At 39.0% G+C, this 18,467-nt stretch overlaps 1 protein-coding gene across 1 annotated transcript in view; it reads right to left on the bottom strand.

The window, feature by feature from the left end:
- prdm6 (PR domain containing 6) overlaps positions 1 to 18,467 on the bottom strand; it is a 195,734-nt gene that overhangs the window by 168,961 nt on the left and 8,306 nt on the right. The gene's annotated exons all lie outside the window — the stretch shown is intronic.

Genomic DNA, 18,467 nt, shown 5'->3' with positions numbered 1-18,467 from the left:
ATAACAACACTGGTCATCCTGCTCATACTAAGTACAGGAATAGTCAAGGCACAAGAGAGTATACCTCTTCTCTTTGAACAGATTCTGCTGGATATTTTGGGTTCATCTGAGAGGGCAAGCACGACCTCGGTCTAACATCTCACCCAAAGGATTTAATATCTTTCCCTTCCTTTTCATTTTAGACCTCTTCTCATTGTTGCTTTCAGAAAGGAGAGATTAGACACTGCACCACCAGATTCAGGAACAGTTATTACACTTCAACCATCAGGCTCCTGGACTAGCATGAATAACTTCACTCAGCTCAACACCAAAATGATCACTGAACACAGCCTTTGGACTCCACGGCTCACGTTCTCAGCATTATTTATCTATTAATATGCCTACCTATTTATTTATTTATTGTATTTGCAAATTGTCTTCTTTTACACATTGGTTGCTCTGTTTGTGTGTAGTTTTTCATTAACTCGGTTGCATTTCAGTTCTACTGTGAATGCCTGCAAAAAATACATCTCAAGGTAGTATATGGTGACATATACGTACTTCGATAATAAATTTACTTTGAACTAGGTTGTGTGAGTGGAAATTGTGATGAAATAGAGAGCACTTTAGGATATTTTTTCAGGCATGTTTTCCTTTTTAGAAAGTAATTTTGATAACCATTTTCTAATTGACACACTCATAATGCATTAATACTCTCCGGGCCGGAGAATCACATTAAATGATTCACAGTGTTAATTAAACAATATTGAGCACATTCGTCAATTCCTAAAGGGCAATTTGTTTGGGTTTTACCATTAACAAAAGTGTCTGCAGGAAATATATCCAAAGTCCCCAAATTAATTTGGAATAGCACATCATGCTCCTTGTTCCCAACTCTACTGGATCAAGAAGCCACCTATTAATCTTTGCTCTAAGGATCAGAAGCTTGGCAATATCTTTTTGAATGGGTTTTAATGGATCAGTGGGAGTACATGACATCAAGTGCAGTTGAGTAGAAATTGGTTAAGGTTTTTCTTATGAACCTGGAGTCCGATTTATTAATCGTAAAACTGCCATTTCATTCACACTAGGAATCTGAACCTATCAAACGTAAGCAGGTATAACTTTATTGCCTGGAACAGCATTGACAGCTGGTAATGGCTCTCAGAATTAAAATATCCTGCATCCTCAATAGCTCTGGATGTACAATTTAAGCATTGTCTGTGTTTTCTCATTGTAATATAGGTAGCACGTCAATCAATGCCAAGAGTAGTAGTCTGTTTGTTCAGGTCAATTGATCATGTTCTTTGTCACTCAGTACATGTGGGTAAAGCACTTGTCAGTTAAATGTGCAATAAATATGCTGGTACTTGAATAAAGAAGTTAGACCCGTACACAATTACATTATTGCCGGAGGGGTCGGTGTTGAGACTGCTTCTTTTCACATTATATGTCAGTGATTTGGATGACAGAATTGATGGCTTAGTGGCCAAGTTTGTGAAAGATACAAAAATAGGTGGAGGGGCAGATAGTGCTGAAGAAACAGAGAGTCTGCAGAAGGCCTTAAACAGATCATGAGAATTGACGAAGAAGTGACAGATGGAATATAGTGCAGGACCGTGTATGGTCATGCACTTTGGTAGACGAAATACAGTGTAGACTATTTTCTAAATGGGAAGAAAATTCAAAAATCAGAGGGGCAAAGGGACTTGGGAATCATCGTGCAGGGTACCCTAAAGGTTAACTTGAAGGTTGAGTTGTGGGTAAGGAAGGTAAATGCAGTGTTACCATTAATTTTGAATGGACTAGACTATATGAGCAGAGACATAATACTGATATTTTCAAGACATTGATCTGAGAGCATCTGCAGTATTGTGAGCAGTTTTGGGGCCCTTATCTAAGAAAAGGGATGCTGGCATTGGAGACGGTCCAGAGGAGGTTCACGAGAATGATTCCAGGAATGAAAGGGTTAACATATGACAAGTGTTTGCTATCTTTGGACTGTACTCCTTGGAGTTTAGAACTATGAGGGTAGATATCATTGAAACCTATCAATTATTGAATGGCCTAGATAGAGTGAATGTGGGGAGAATGTTTCCTATACTGGGTGAGTCTAGGACCAGAGGGCACTGCCTCAGAGGGATGTCCATTTAGAACAGAGATGAGGAGGAATTTCTTTAGCCAAAGGGCAGTGAATCTGTGGAATTCATTGCCACAGCGGCTGTGGAGGCCAAGACATTGAGTATATCTAAAGCAGAGGTAGTTAGGTTCTTGGTTAGTCAGGGCATCAGAGGTTACAAGGAGAAGGAAGGAGAATGGGATTGAGGGAAATAAGTAATCAGCCATGATGAAATGGCAGAGCAGACTCAATGGGCTGAATGGCTTAATTCTGCTCCTATGTCTTGTCTTACTAAAAATATCCTAACCTCATTGTGTGTTTCTTGAACAATAATAATTAGCAGATTGTCATTTCTGTTTAACGTACAAAATTTTATTTTCCTTGTGCAGTATGTACCTAACACTTGACAATGAAGAAATAACACTGACTAAATTACTTGAGGTCACTTAGTCATATTTCCCATATCTTGGCATGGCTGCTTGATAAAGACTGAGCAGCTAATGATGTAAGGAAGAGTCACAGATAAATTTTGCCTGCTAATTGAAATCGTAAAGAAACTGACCAAGTTGCCTTACCTATTTTCTGCTATTGCTTCGGCAATAATACTGTATATCTAGGTGCAAAAAGAGCAACGTCTGTCCTGCCTTGTTCTACACTTGTCAGGACATGTGGGAAATTATGATTTAGTGTTATTACAGTACACCCTGTGGCTGTGCAGGATTCTGGTGAGGACAAATGTGAAAATGAAGAGCAGAAGTTGGGGAAGTGTGGAATTCCCAGGGCATGCAGCAGAACCAGGTGACACTTTCTAAAAGGATGTGCAAACTGCACAGGGATGTAACTTGAGGGGTCCCATTGGATATAAATCATAATGCAGTGTCAGTGTTTAGTGTATTGGGTAGAGCAAGGAATACTTAAAGTAAAATTGCTGCATGATTTAAGTAAGAATATAATTCCACAGAGGACAATGACCAGCACAGCTTTATCACTGTCCTTGGGACAGAAATCAAAGTACTGTATTCAAGCAACAAATTTTGACTGTCTAAATGCAGAGTAGCAGAGTTGTAAAGTTAATTTATTTGTGAATACAAAGGAAGTTAAAAATTGAGGCTACCATTGTATTTTGATTCAGATATGGGAGATGAAAAGGTTTTTGAATGAGGTGGTAACAATGCTGGTGTAACTTACAACACCTGCAAATGCTGGTCAGAATTCTGGAGAAAAGTTTAAACTGGAGAAGTGAATGCCCATGTATGAAATAAGGCTGAGAAGTATCGGAATTACTGAGCTGGAAGTATATGAGGAGCAAAGGAGGATGAAATGGCTCAGATAGGCACTTGGCATTGCCTTGATCTTTGAAACAAAATTTTCAATAATCTCTTTTCAATGGGGTTAGAAAGGAGATGGAAGGATTGGAGGAGACAATTGGTGGGATGAAAACTACCATAACGATTTAGCTCCGGTTGTGTAAAGTAATACATTGTAACATGTTTGTTCCCTTACCATGAAGAGTTGTCAGTCAGATAACCTTAACTATATTTGAACTAGTTTATCAAAAGATGTGGATATCCCCAGATGACCGACTACGCACACCATTTCAGAGGGTAATAACAGGTAATCTTATTGGTGGGTTTAGAGCTAAGAGTACTCCAGGTCAGGTAAGGATAACAATACTCCTTCCCTGAAGGACTTGGAGCATTATAACAATCATCTAACTTCATGGTCATTCTTAACGATGCCAGATTTTATTACAAATTGAATTACTTAGACTCAAATTCCCTGGCTGACATGGAGGGATTTAAAGTCATGTCTTTGACTAATAGTATCAGCCTTGGGATATTAGTCCAGTAATTTAACTACTAGATTGGAAAAAAAGGACTGTATTAATTAAACTGGGAGACTTTGCATAAATTGGTACAAGCATATCAGTAAGCTCAATTGAGCTGACTCAATAGGTAGCAATTACCAGCTATCTGCCTGAACACAATGTAGACTTCCAGACATGCTCACCCAAATGCAGAGGTATCAAAGATGAGCTGAAATCTGATAATGACATATCTGACTGTCCGCCTTGCTGCTGTACTCACCATTGAACCTAGCGACGGAACAGTGTAATGCTGAAGAGAAAAGCCACAGGCAATTTAAACCAAGCCGTTCAGCTTTAAACAGGAATCGTCATCGCCGTGGCAATGCCTGGCATGTGAATGGCAATGGTGTTCATCCAAAAGAGGAATACTTGGGTGTAATTGAATTTTTGTATTATTCTACACACTGTAATTAATTATTAATATATAAAGGGATTTCAATTAAATTTATTTAATTAAAATGTTCAAATTCTTTTAATAATTACATTGAAGTAAATAGTCTTTGAATGTCTCTGGCTACTGTAGACATTAAAAAGTAATGGGCACAGTGGAGAATAGCTTCAGAACCAGAAGTTGAAGCAATAGGGACGTAAAAGTAACTGCAAAGCAAGATTTCGGATGGCTATTTAACAAGAATGTGCAAACAAGTATGCTCTCTTATAGCAGTTAATAATTACACACTTAAATGGTAGATATAAATCAGCAAATCTTCCAGTGGGGGCTTAGAATCTCATAGTCTTAAAATTGAGGTTGAAATGAAATCTGAAAAATCATAATTATAATAAGATTCCAACAAAGCCTTTAAGTGCAGAATAAAAAAATGATTTTTTTAAAAACTGTAATTTCTTTCCTCTAAGCTCTTTAAGAAGCTCAGATATATCTAAAGATCAAGCGGTTGATACAAATAAAATTTATTTGGCCAAGATTAGTTTAGTGATCTCGACACAAGTATTTTCTAACAATCTAACTCACTTTTGAACTTAAGTCATTTGTGTTTTTAACTGCTTTATTGTTGCAAGAATAAAGTAAGTCAATGAAACTGACATAGCATAGAATTAGATACAATATATTACTTTCACATTGCTATTTTTGAGTTAAAAATAGATATGAAATGTTTATCAGGTGACAACTGACTGTTATTTTAGTCAAAATTGCCGATCTCAATTAGCCTTTCACTGATCAGATTGGCATCTTAATTTAATCAATAATGCAGCTTGAAGATACCTGAGATATCATCGGAGAAGGACACTTCTATGGATTTTCAATACATTCAAGGTCAATGGATGGAAACTAATATTGTTGTGTACTGTTCAAAAATATCTTTTTCAACTAAACTGGAGTTTTTCACTATAATCCCTGGCATTTAAATTCTGACACAGTAATTTAATTGATCTAAGTACAAGAGAAAGAAAAAAATCGCATTGTCAGAATCTACTTCAGAATTTGACAGAGATCGGCACTGGGCATAGTGAACACGGACCAGGCAAAGGGAAAGTGTAGCGTTGCTGCCAGGTTTATGGAGGTTGCAGTCAGACTAATAGCAGACTCAAATGAGGTCTTGTCATGACAAGCTGAAAAAAAAGGCTGATGAGCTGGAACACTGAGATGCGCAAGGAAGCAGCTGGCCTGACTGAAATTAATGTATGTAATGCTAAGGATCATTGGGGAGTCCAGCTTCGGTCTTGCACAATCTTGACATGAAGCCTAGATCCTGTCCTATCCAGCATGGAAGGAAGATGTGGCCAGCTCTGTTTCAACTCTGGCTGCCCCATTCAGCACGCAGTATTTGATTACAGGTGTCTCATCCTCCATTGCAGCACAACAAAAAACCAAATGATTAAATATGGCATGAAGAGGGTGACAGCACTGCTACAGTTTTTGAGGGCAGGCCCAAGGGAGTGGCAGTGTCTCCATTGGGTCATCCCTCAGGTTGACAGCATTGACCTCATACCTGCAACTTCACCCATCCCCTTGTCGTGTGATGGGTGATGATAGCAACTATATCTGAATCCTGCCACTTGTGGCAAACTGATATTGTCCACAACGAGGTCTCCTGACCAGAGCCTCACAGGTCATTTTCAGTGCCACCTTTGGCTTCCTCCTTTGCAAGTCCTCCCAGTTACTAAAGTACAGCCTGAATGAAAAGTACTGAGTATGACATTGGGAGCTAGGTGGATTGTAAAGCTATTTATTCCCTTTATTTTCATTTACTTGTGGAATAAGGACAGATAGATAGATAGATAGATAGATAGATAGATAGATAGATAGATAGATAGATAGATAGATACTTTATTCATCCCCATGGGGAAATTCAACTTTTTTTCCAATGTCCCATACACTTGTTGTAGCAAAACTAATTACATACAATACTTAACTCAGTAAAAAATATGATATGCATCTAAATCACTATCTCAAAAAGCATTAATAATATCTTTTAAAAAGTTCTTAAGTCCTGGCGGTAGAATTGTAAAGCCTAATGGCATTGGGGAGTATTGACCTCTTCATCTTGTCTGAGGAGCATTGCATCGATAGTAACCTGTCGCTGAAACTGCTTCTCTGTCTCTGGATGGTGCTATGTAGAGGATGTTCAGAGTTATCCATAATTGACCGTAGCCTACTCAGCGCCCTTCGCTCAGCTACCGATGTTAAACTCTCGAGTACTTTGCCCACGACAGAGCCCGCCTTCCTTACCAGCTTATTAAGACATGAGGCGTCCCTCTTCTTAATGCTTCCTCCCCAACACGCCACCACAAAGAAGAGGGCGCTCTCCACAACTGACCTATAGAACATCTTCAGCATCTCACTACAGACATTGAATGACGCCAACCTTCTTAGGAAGTACAGTCGACTCTGTGCCTTCCTGCACAAGGCATCTGTGTTGGCAGTCCAGTCTAGCTTCTCGTCTAACTGTACTCCCAGATACTTGTAGGTCTTAACCTGCTCCACACATTGTCCATTAATGATCACTGGCTCCATATGAGGCCTAGATCTCCTAAAGTCCACCACCATCTCCTTGGTCTTGGTGATATTGAGACGCAGGTAGTTTGAGTTGCACCATATCACAAAGTCCTGTATCAGTTTCCTATACTCCTATACATTGCTGATTATCTTTATTGTCCTATGAGAAGGTGCTGGGAAGCTATAATACTACCCCAAAACCTGTTAGGTAGAGATATCCGAAGCTCTTACCCAGTGACAATAGGGGAATGAGGTTTATTCCCACATTATGATGGTGATTGACTTGAAAGGTAACTAGCAAACCTCATGTGATTACCAGAATTTTGCCCCAGTGTTGATTAAAGTCTGTATGGACTTGAGAAGTGTGAGGACTGCCCATTGGATATCTTCTTTGAAAGCATATTGTTATCTGTCTCTCTCTTAGTTAGAAAAGTGGTCTCTAAATAACCTCTTTCCTTTTTGGTCCTCTTACACTTCATCTTCAGCTTCTCTTCTTCCTCCTCCTTCTGTATCTCCTCCTGCTGCTCCAGCATTGCCATGTCTACCAATTCTTGCTCCTCAACTGCTAGGGATAGTCACCACCAATATACTTGACAATGCTCTACACTGTAGAGCATGATTCCTGTAAGTCAACACAAGCACTGGATGTGTTGCTTAGGAATCCCAATGGATTCATTATATGAACCTTAACTTCTTTGTGGACAACCTTCCACAAAGAGGTAAGCAAACAGGTATTTCATGAGAAAACTTAGAACCAGCCTCTTATCTAATGTTGTGACTCAAATGTCATTCTTGCAATCAATATGATAAATATCTTCTCCCCTGATAGTGAGCGCTCAACGTTTTTGGCAGACCAGCAGGACACGGAGGAAGTGCGATCCTTTGTATTTGTGGTACTCTTTGGGATTTTGATGTGGTGCCCTCAGCTTCACCATTGGGAAGCCTGTGAACTTCGAGAATCCTTGCACTTCCTCTGCCAGTGGTTTTGCACTCAGAACAAAGGAGATGGATGAGGTTCATCATGAGCAAAGAATTCCATTTGTTCCCCATAGCAAGGGTGTGCTGTTAATTGAGGCATGTTATGACTGGCTCCAGCACCAGCCTGCAAACTGCCGAAAGATGGAGAAGTTCAAACCAGCTCTCACCTTCGCTGCATGTGGTGTGACAGCACTCTCCTTGGCTGCCGAATTGCAGAATTGATTGCAGCATGTGGCTTGGCTCTTTGCCTACCTCCTTCAAGAACCAGGTTCGCATCAGGTATTGCCCCATTGTCAGGTGAACGCAGGGGGAAAGTTCCAGGAAAGACCTTTATGGATCTAGACTTCTATTGGGAGCATGCCTAACACTAATTCTCCTCCCGTTCCTGCTCTTTGGATCCAGCTAATGGAGATTTTTCCTACTGAAAAATTTTCCTTGTCTGAATACACCTGAAAATGCATTGCACATTTTCCTACCCTAATATTATCCCTAACCTTACATCTCCAGACTGCAAACACTTTAACACACTGAATCCCTTCTTGCCGATTGTAGCCTCTGGTCACTTCTCCAAATCTGGTGTCATCCAATCATTACTTCATGTTTTTTTTCTACCATCTTTTCTTGGCAACAGAAAGGTGGTCTGTTGCTCTGACTGGTTCAGTGTTGTGGATGCAATTTCAGTCTGAATTTCCCATGCCGTGCTTGAAGGTATTATCAAGTGACTTGTGCTAAACACAAGCATGTCACATGAATGTAGACAGACATCTTGTGATGTCAAGCAACAGTCAACAGCTGCTGTCCAATGTCAGCTTTAAACATTGATTGATATCATGATGTGCTTACACTGTTGACTGTCAGTGTGTATGAGTCAGTTCTGCACTATTACCCACCTGACTATAGTAGTGGAAAGTCACATTAAAATGCACTCATGTACTGCCCAGTCAATTCAAGCCAAACAGGTCCTACCAAGCTTAATCCTGTGACCTGGAAAAATATGGCAGAAGTCACGATGTAATCATAGATGAGTCTTAAAAATGGGAGGTTGAAAATAACAAAGAAGTACTAAATTTAGTAAAGTGATAGATGTCTGAAGAAAGAATGTTGCATTGGGAACATGTGAAATATACTTCTATTTCAACCCAGTAGATGTTTAAGAAAGAGCAAAATTATCTAGGACAATGTATCATAGGAACAGATTGACAAATGATTGGAATGCAGAAAAAGATATTATCAGTACTTAAATACATTTCCTAGGATTGAGAAAGTCAACAGTAAAATTTTAAATGACATATTCAAACATTAATGACACGTGACAACTGCTTAGCTTCTTTTCAGTTTGGAAGTCAGTCTTTGTATTAATGGAATAAATCGTACATATACATTTACCCGAATGAACCCAACTTAAGTGCAGGCCTGAATCGGATACAGGCTGAATCAACGTGGTGGGGTCCTGGCGTATCGAGGCGGTTGAACCCAATGTTAGGACGTCAATTTGGGCACCGGGTCAGATTGACAAGGTCAGGGTGTCCGGGCCAGAGGCAAGGGATGGGCCAGTTCAGATTGGTGCTCCACAATCCAGCTCTGTGCTCAACTACGCTGAGTTATGGAACTCTCTTTGCAGACTTCAGTTCAGAACACGATGTGTTTTTTCTTCTCTCCACGTTGGATGTTCTACTGTCTTTTCTTAAGGACGTGGTGTCTTTTTATTCTCTGCACATTGGTTGTTTTGCGATTTTTTTTATATGGGTTCTTTTGGGTTTCTTTGTATCGTGGCTGTCAAATCTCAAGGCTTTATAGTGTATATATACTTTGATAATAAATGTACTTTGAACTGTGAACCAGATACCATTTGGTGAATAATTTGTTACCATTTGTTGATTTTCAAATTCTGTGCGTTACACTCAGTGGCCACTTTATTAGGTATACATGTACAACTACTTGTTGAAGCAAATATCTAATCAGCCGATCATGTGACAGCAACTCAATGCAGATGTGGTCAAGACATTCATTTGTGGTACAGGCTAAATATCAAAATGAGAAGAAATGTGATCTAACTGACTTTGACAGTGGAATGATTGCTGGTGCTGGACAGGGTGGTTCGAGTATCTCAGAAACCGCTGATCTCCTGGGATTTTCACACACAACAGTAACTAGAGTTCACACAGGATGGTGCAAATACAAAAAAAAACAGCGACTGGCAGTTTTGTGGACGAAACTGCCTTTTTAATAAGAGAGTTCAGAGAAGAATGGCCAGGCTGGTTCAAGCTGACAGGAAGATGACAGTAACTCAAATAATCACAGGTTATAGCAGTGGTGTATGGAAGAGCAACTCTGAATGCACAACATGTCAAAACTTGAAGTGGATGGGCTACAGCAACAGATGACCATGAACAGACACTCAGTGGCCATTTTATTTGGCACAGGAGGTACAATCTGTTTTTTCCGGTATTGCAAGCTCATAATCATCATTACGATTTTGTATTATAGTGACACGACACTCTTATATTTGAATGTCCTGTTTATGAAAAAAACCTAAATTGCAAGAACTACTGTAATTGTGGACTCACAAGATGCTGTGTTCACTTGCATTCTTTTCACCTATGTTTAAACCATGCTCTGCATTCAACCACTGAGGAATTATGGCCTAGAAAATAGTTCGTAAAGTGTCTGTTTTTCAGAAATGATTCACAAAAAGTAATTTAACCCCGTGCAGATCACATTTCATATCCAGCTCAAATACAGCCAATAGGGAATCGGATTGGGCATGCACCTAATTGATATCACTATTCACACAACATCTATTTCTGTCCTTACTAACATGAAATTGAGCTCAAAGATAACCTTCATTCAATAGTCACAAAAGAAAGATTATGCTGGCATACGCAATGAGATGTAAATTAAATGGCCTCCATTCTGACATTGATGTATTGACCATATACCATACTTGTCAGAATATTTTCTCATTCTTCTTTTTTTTCCTTGCTCCCTCATTGCCAGCAGTCTTCTTGCACTCCAGTGCAATCTCATCCTCACTGTGGTCTGGGGTTACTCAAGACATGGGACTACGTTTGAGCACTGGATGACAAGCGAGCGATCCACAAACACTGATAACCACTATGTTCCCCTTCCCATTCTTTGTCCTTCAGCTTAATGATAGACTTTTATGCAGTTTGTCTTTTTCTGCATTGGAATGACTCCTTGAAGTTTGTTAAGGACGAGGTGATGGAGTACTTGGTGACACAGGACAAGATAGGACAAAGTCAGCATGGTTTCCTTAAGGGAAATTCTTGCTTGACGAACCTGTTGGAATTCTTTGCAGGGATTACAAGTAGGATAGATAAAAGGGATGCAGTGGCTGTTGTATACTTGGATTTTCAGAAGGCACACAAAGTGGAACACATCAGGCTGCTTACCAAGTTAAGAGCCTGTGGTATTTCAGTAAAGTTACTAACATGGCTAGGGCATAGGTTGATTGGAAGAAGGCAGAAAGTGGGAATAAAAGGATCCTTGTCTGGTTGGCTGCCAGTGACTAGTGGTGTTCTGCAGAGGTTGGCGTTGGGACCACTTCTTTTTATGCTGTATATAAATGATTTAGATGATGAAATAGATGGCTTTGTTGCCAAATTTGCTGATGATACAAAGATTGGTGGAGGGGCAGGTAGTGTTGAGGAAACAGGTAAGATGAAGAAGGACTTAGACAGATCAGGAGAATGGGCAAGAAAGCGGCAAATGAAATATAACATTGGAAAATGCATGGTCATGCACTTTGGTAGTTGAAATAAATGTGCAGAGCTATTTTCTAAATGAGGAGAAAATCCAAAAATCTGAGATGCAAGGAGACTTGTGAGTCCTTGTGTAGAACATTCTAAAGATTAACTTGCAGACTGAGTCCATGGTGAGGGAGGCAACTGCAATGTTAGCATTCATTTCAAGAGGTCTAGAATACAAGAGCAGGGATGTGATGCTGAGGCTTCATAAGGCACTGGTGAGGCTTCACCTTGAGTATTGTGTACAGTTTTGGGCTCCTTATCTTAGAAGAGATGTGCCAGCATTGGAGAGGGTCCAGAAGAGGTTCACAAGGATGATTCCGGGAATGAAAGGGTTATCATAGAACGTTTCCCATGGTGGGAGAGTCTAGGACAAGAGAGCACAGCCTCAGGATAGAGGGGTGTCCATTCAAAACAGAGATGCAGAGAAATTTCTTTAGCCAAAGGGTGGTGAATTTGTAGAATTTATTGCCACGTGCATCTGTGGAGGCCAGGTCATTGAGTGTATTTAAGGCAGAGATTGATAGGTTCTTGATTGGACATGGCATCAAAGGCTACAGGGAGAAGGTCGGGAAATGGGGTTGAGGAGGAAAGAAAAAAAGGATCAACCATGATTGAATGGTGGAGCAGATTCAATGGGCCAAAAGGACTAATTCTGTTCCTATGTCTTATGGTCTAAGATTAGTGAAACTTCAACAAAAACAAAGCAATAACCATTGTTATCTGCTGCTTTGGCTGGGAAATATGCAAATCTCACTCTTACAAGACACCAGCAACACTAGCACAGTTTTCAGCATGAACTCATCTGATTTCATTGTTGTTATGAAGGAAAGTAATTAGGTAAATGGCTTACTGCACCAAAAGTTGAAATCTGTTGGCATAGATAACCAAACAGTATTTGCTTTTCTATGCCTATCTTTGTGTTCACCTTGGAACTTCTTTCCATTAATTTTGTACTCTTCCTTGCTTGATCTGTCCAAGATGTGCCTTTTGTCTCCTTCTGAATGGAAATAAGGCCACTGCCAATTTATTGATCTATGTTGTTGCTTTGTTATTTTTGGTGCTATTTATCTACATATTTATATACCAGTAGATACAAGTTAATATTGATAATTGATCCAACTACTTTTATAATATGAGCAAAATATATGTTTCCTTTATTGTACTTGGAATCCCAATGGCACTTTCATTGACTCCCAAAACTAGATGAAGTTGCTAGAACACAATCAAAGGCACTTCAATTGGAAAGCTCTCCTGACTGAGGCAAGGAAGAAAAAGCCATTGTTTTCCAGGTTTTGATAGTTATGGATTCATAACAGACCTTTCAGTCCATCAAATACTCACCAGGTACTCTCCTTACCAAAACCATAAAACCTTGCTTCAAGATCCTCTTTCCAATCCATCCATCCTTCATCTTCTTACCTGCCCAATCCTGGTCAAAGCAGGTTGGACAACAACATTTAAATAAAGCATTGCAGTTAATATCTGGCTAAACTCCAGCTGCCAAGATCCCAATGGATTTCTAGGGAACTAACCAACCAACAAGCATATCTTTGGAATGAGAAAGGGAACCCGAACAAGGCACAGGATCACAGGAAAAACATGGAAACTTCACACAGACTGCACCTGAGGTCAGGAATGAACCCAATCTCTGGAGCTGTCAGGCAGCAGTACTGCTAGTTATGTCACTGTGCTACCCTGAAATCTTGTGTGCTTCAATCAGATCATTCTCCTAAACTCCAAAGAGTAGATCCCGCAACCAGCTGAACCTTTCTTCTTACATCATTCATTTCTTCCTAGGAATCAACCTCAGGAATCTTCTCATCACTACCCCAAATACAACCGCATCATTCCTTAAGTATGGAGAAGAAAACAGTATTCTGTACTCCAGCTGTGGTCTGACCGGCTCCCTGTAAAGATGCATTACAGGTTCGCTACTTTTATACTCCATACCCCTCGCAATAAAGGCCAACATGTGCTTTTTAGAAGGACTGAACAATCACAAGAAAAGCATCTGCTATTATCTTTCATAGTTTTGCCTAGGTTGCTACTAATTGCCTTTAAAACTATTAATCAGAGCAATCTCACATTATACTGATAATTGTGTATGGTTGTGCAAAAGAGTGACATTGTCATACATTTTGTACATTAGGACAATGGTCCAGATGCTGCAGCTGTAATAGATGCTATACTGGCTATGTTTGCTACTGTTTTATACAAAATTATTATGAGATATCCTTGCGACATGGATATTCAAAGTAAAAATGTTGCTGTCTGTGGTTTCCTAGTTTTCCATACTTTGCATCTTTTTACATTTTACTTCCATGAAAACCAGAACATAAGATAACTGAACTATTCACACTTCCAAGTACCCTCAAAAGTGTTAGCCATTAACCTAATTCTGTCTTGGGAATGTGAGGTTGTGAATGATTCCCACAACTCGATGAGAAAGAATGAGTTCCCTCTTTTTCTTAGTTCCTCAAGCAGAATTAGTTCCTCAAGCAAAATGACAAAAAGCACAAAACAAATCCCTTTCTTGTCTGTGAAATTTTACTGAGTGTAAGTTGATTGAAATCCTTGCCCAGAGGGCAATGATCACTGTTTTATGAAGACATTCAGTTGTCTCTTGAATGGGCTGTATAACTGGAAACCATTTTTCTTCTCCTTTAAAATATATGAACAAAAATGACAAACAGATTGTATATATCAACATATTTGGTACCTAAATAAGATAAGATACCATCTACCAAGAATTATATGGGACTCCTAAAGTGCCTATTCAATAAGCTCTTTGATAAGGAATTTTTCACAGAGTCTTTGAAACAAAGAAGAAAGTGTAAGGCTTTGGCATCATACTCTGAATTCGGTTTAGACAGACAAATAGGTACCTCAACATGTGAAAGTGGAATAAATCTAAATTACTAACGGCAAATGGAGAGTGGGAACTTGCAGTTAATTTGACTCAAATTGGCACTAAGAGGTGAGCTCTATAAGGAAGGTTTATTAGGGTGTGGAGGGTGTAAAACTTTGTTACAGATATAAAGGGGTTTCCGTTGTGGATTATTAGATTGGTAGGTTCAAGACCTTACTAATAGGAAGATTAAATGAGCAGGCGTAAGGAGAAAAAGAGATCATGATGAAGATGTGTATCAAGAAGTTGGTTCAGATGGTGATAGGATTGCGAGGGAGGGAACAGATAGCAGTTGGGGAGGCAGACTGTCATTGAAAAGGAAGTGGAAGTTAGAATCTGAAGAAACATAGAGATGCCTCCAGGCCAACAAATAACATATTAATTCACCTTCTAGAGTAACTTTTCCTTACAGGTCACACTCTCGAATCCGGGCAGCAACCTGGTGCACCTCTTATGTACTCTCTTCATACCAATACTGTAGTGAGGTAACTAGAACAGCACACAAAACCCCAAGCTGCAGCATGATTTCCTTACTATTACACTCAACACACCTGCCAAGCAAGACAAGTTACCAGATGTCTTCTTTACCACATTAACCTCTTATGTAGTCACTTTCAGTGAACGATGGACATGGGGACCACAAGATTTCTTTGTACCTCAATGCTTTTAAGGGATCTACCATTAACTCTACATTTTCTCCTTTTATTTGACACTCCAAGGTGTAAAACCTCACACTTGCCTGGATTAAGCTCCATCTGCCACTTTGCTGTCCATATCTGTAACTGATCAATATCACATTGTATTCTTTGATAGTCATTTACACTGTCCACAACTCCACCAATCTTGGTGCCATTCACAAACTTTCTAATTCACCCAGTTACATTTTCATCCAATTCATTGACATATATGACAAGCGACAGAAACTGCAGCACTGACACTTGAAAAACACTACTGGTCACAGATCTGCAGTCAGACTAACAATCTTCCTCCTCGGCTCTCTGTGTTTCACGGGCAAGCCAGTTCTGAATCCACACTTGCAATTCACCCTGCATCTCATGCTTCTTTATCCTTTGAACCAACCTGCTATGAGGGATCTTGTCGAATGCCTTACCCAAGTCCATGTAGATCAACTGGCTTACCATCATCAAGCCTCTTTTTCACTTCCTCAAAACACTAAATCAAGTTTGTAAGACATAACCTACCCATCACAAAGCCATGCTGACTGTCCCCATGAAAGCCATGCTTTTCCAAATATATATAAATCCTCTTCCTCAGTATCTCCAATAGCTCCCATATCGCTGATAGGAGACTCACTGGCCTATAATTACCTGGATTATCCCTATTTCATTTCTTGAACAAAAGCACAACGTTTGCTACTCTCTAGTCCTCCAGGACTTTGCCTGTACTAGTGAGAACACCGTGAATCTTGTCAGAACCCCAAAGCCTCGGCAATCTCCTCACTTGATTCTTCCAAAATTCTGGGGTATATGCCATCAGACCCTTGAGACTACTCCACCTTAAAGCCTTTCAGAAGCCCCAGCACTACCTCCTCCTCAATCTCATGATGACTCAGTTTATTAACGTGCCCCATTCTGTCCATCTCCTCAGTAAATACTAATTCATTTAGTACCGCAACCACTTACTCTGACTACAAACTCAAATTCCTTCCTTTATCTTTGAGGGGACTTACTGTCTGCTTAGTTATCACTTTTTCTTAACAAAAGAACAAAATACTTTGGGATTCTCCTTGATCCTGTTCACCAAGTGTTCATGACCCCTTTTGGCCTCCCTAATCGCCTGCCCAAGCACTTTCCTGCTTTTTATTATATAGGGCCCCAGTTTGGCTTTCACTTCCTAAACTTTACATGTGTTTTCTTTTCCATCCTGACTAATTTTGGGCCTCTTGGGTCATCTAACTTTCCCTTACCTTACCATCCTTGTCCTTGCACCTTACTGAAGCATACCGATCCTGAACTCTGATTGGTTTTGGTCTTTAAATAACTCCCACATCTCAAAAGTTATTTTTCCTTTCAGTTAGCGACTTGCACAAGGCTTTGGGACACCTGGTCAATTCTGACAGTCAAAATGTCTAAATAAACAACCAGCTGCCTGCAAACAGACTGATCACCCTGAAATAATCAACAGTTGAACAAGATGAATTCAATCCCAACTCTTTGGGGTTAGTATTTACCAACACTTGTTATTCTCACTTGGAGGGACTCATCTAAAAATGGAATTGGTGAAAAAAGGAACAAAATGGACCAACACACTTCTGTGTTGACAGTTATTAATGTACTAGACTAGCACCCAGTGATCTGGACTTGTAATCTGGAGACATGGATTCAAATTGCAGGCTGGGGATAGGGATCTGCAGTTCAGGGTTAAGTAAATCTGGATTTAAATGAGTATAGATGACCAGAATATCACTGGATTCTTGTAAAACACAAATCTGGTGCCCTAAAGGGAAAGAAACCTGCCCAGCCCATTGCCAACCAAATCAGAAGGGTTGATTCTTAACCATCTCTTCAGACAACTGGCAAGTAGACCTATAAACAATATACGTCGACCTTGCTGGCAATGCCCATATACTTTGAAGAGAAAATCATACACTTTGGAGGACAATTTCTCAGGCCATTTTGTGACTGTAGCTGTAGAATTATTCCTCTAAACTATTTTTACAATTTTGCTACAAATAGAATCATCAACCTATGTATTTCACTGTTGATGCAAAATAATGAATCTTTTCACTTGATTCTACAATTCATCACAAAATAACTTAAGCTGGCAATTGGTAATTTGACTATTACGTATACAAACACTGCAAACACTTTAATTAGTACAATGGAACAAAATTAAAAGCAGAATATGAAAGTTTTGCTGTGAACAGCAATGAGAGCACAGTTTCAATTTACCATATAGAAAATGCATTTGCAGCATTAAAATATTCAACCCATTATGTTCACTTCTTTCACAGATAATATATTGTTTGTCAAACATTATATATAGAATCTACACCAGTATCTAAGAACAGTTCACTAATTCCACAATACTGTGCAATGAAAAATCGAGTGGAAAATAAACAAACTAGTATCAAAAATGTGGAAAATTTTAAAAACTGCACAGAGATTTCAAGATGATATTGGAATATTTGAGATTGTAGAAATAATCTTAAAATTCATCATGGGCAGAGCTTCATGCAATTTGTCTACTTTGTAAAAATTAAAACCTATTCAAACTCTTGAAACTGTGTGTATTCTATCCTGTGGTTCAACGGGGTTATAATGTTGATATCTATACCAGCTAAATAATTTTAATAGATAGATTATATAATATTTCTGAAACATAATCAAGAACTTTTGAATTTAAAAGTGAAACTACATCTGGAAAATAATACTTATTGTTATTATACTTTGATGAATCTGTAATTACAATTCATATTCTTCATATTTTGCTGTGATGAATTACAAAATAAATAACATTTTTGCATATGAATTGGGTATTATTGCAGATATGCTTTCATGTTGGTGCACTGGTTGGGTAGTATCTCATTTCAACAAAAATGTTGAGCTTTATACTGATAGACAGTAATAAATTTCCAGGAAATATCATTGGACAAACTTAGATGAAATTAAACATTTTGTTTTCTCTAAGATTAGTTACAATTGCTCATTATGCTTTATTTGGCCTGTGTAATTGATGGAAATGCAAACTAATAATAAAGCAATAAAGATAACTAACACCTTTCTGAAAACTTTAAACAGCATAAGTGATCACCTTAAGGAAATGAAAAGACTGAGAAATAAATAAAGGTTGGACTAAAAATGTAGGTGAATTATAATGCATAAATTTATGATCAGATCCAACAAAGAAGGAGAAAGAAAGACATTAAC

Source organism: Hemitrygon akajei, chromosome 2 (genome assembly GCF_048418815.1).
Source record: "Hemitrygon akajei chromosome 2, sHemAka1.3, whole genome shotgun sequence".
NCBI lineage: Eukaryota > Metazoa > Chordata > Chondrichthyes > Myliobatiformes > Dasyatidae > Hemitrygon > Hemitrygon akajei.
Note: the sequence above shows the minus strand (reverse complement) of the source record. Positions and strands in the feature narration are given on the sequence as shown.